We start from the raw sequence: 1414 nt of genomic DNA, 5'->3' as shown, positions 1-1414 counted from the left end.
GGGGGGGAAAGGTTTATAAAGATACACACTTCTATATGACCACATAAAAACTTGTTAAGTTTTAGTACCTAGTAAGTCACCTATGTGTTAATTTTGAAAGATTAATTTTCAACCATCAAGCTCAACAATTGCTCACATTCAGTGAGTGACCCAAAATGTCACAATTTAATTATACACTGCTGAACTGTAAGTCTGTAGTCATAGAATGGAATTAACCTTTCAGGGGAGGTATGCAAAGGAGGAAAAGTAAAAGAATTGTCTCCATATATGCTTGATGCAGGTGTATTTATAAAGATACAAATCATTGGTGCCACATACCTATGTGTCTGTTAACATAACAGCAGATAATCATTCTACAACCTGTGCTGAACTGAAATTAGTGGGCTGCAAATCTGGATATTGCTCATATGGAATTGGAGCTATCTTACATACCACCTACTGATGATCTGGTTATGTCTCTCATATTTAGACATACCACACATTTAGGAAGTTCCTGGATTATGCTAGAACATAAGTAAACACTGAGTGAGTCCTGTGAAGGCAATGGCCATCACCAGACGCTTTAAGCAAAAGCAAAAGTGGTGTGATGAGCAAGCATGAAATAAGAACGTGCGTGGAACATTTCTCAAAAACAAATCTTGTACGCAGATTCACAGGAGTGAACTGCTATTTCAGTGTTAATGTTCACATCCTTATTGCTAAGCACAATCTTACTTCATCATCGCACATCCATATTCTTCCCATTCTTGTTCTCCTACTCTAGGCTTGCTTACAGCTTTTACACTCTCCACATAAGAGGAGAGACCATCTGTTCAGGCCTCCTCCAAGGCCTATCAGCAACAATGAAAGCATATATCTGTTCCTGCCTGTTGAACTCACACTGCAGCCTCACTTACCTTACCACATCAGCTCTCCCTCAGCACATCAAGAGTTCAGCCAGCAGAAACAGAACTCATTTATAGTTTGACTTGCACTCAGCTTTCTCATTAGTTTGATGACTCTGGAGAGTGCACTGGGCTTCTATTAGAACAAGAGAACTAAGAAGGCATTTTGACTACATTACTTATGCCACTGTGAAGATGTCATAAAGAAGAATTCAGAACTGAACCACGAAGTCACAGCTAAACACTGATTTGGCCATATAAATGTACTTACATTATGTAATAAGAATACTTTTGTAATACAGAATATTTCTATAGAGTCTCAGCAAGATAATTTCTAGACACAGAAAAGAGAAGACTTTTTAGATTTCAGTAGAATATAATACACATATCTGGGAAACAAACAGAAAGACAGAAACGTATTTAAAGAACCAGGAACTCCAGAGTAAATTGAAGAATAAGAAGCAACTTTATTCTTTCTCAATGGATCGTAAATAACAATTCCTCTGTCCTACCACCTTATCTCTTTGTCA

The sequence above is a fragment of the Meleagris gallopavo genome, chromosome 2 (genome assembly GCF_000146605.3).
Source record: "Meleagris gallopavo isolate NT-WF06-2002-E0010 breed Aviagen turkey brand Nicholas breeding stock chromosome 2, Turkey_5.1, whole genome shotgun sequence".
NCBI classification, from domain to species: domain Eukaryota; kingdom Metazoa; phylum Chordata; class Aves; order Galliformes; family Phasianidae; genus Meleagris; species Meleagris gallopavo.
The sequence above is the reverse complement of the archived record's forward strand: the minus strand, read 5'-3'. Positions refer to the sequence as shown.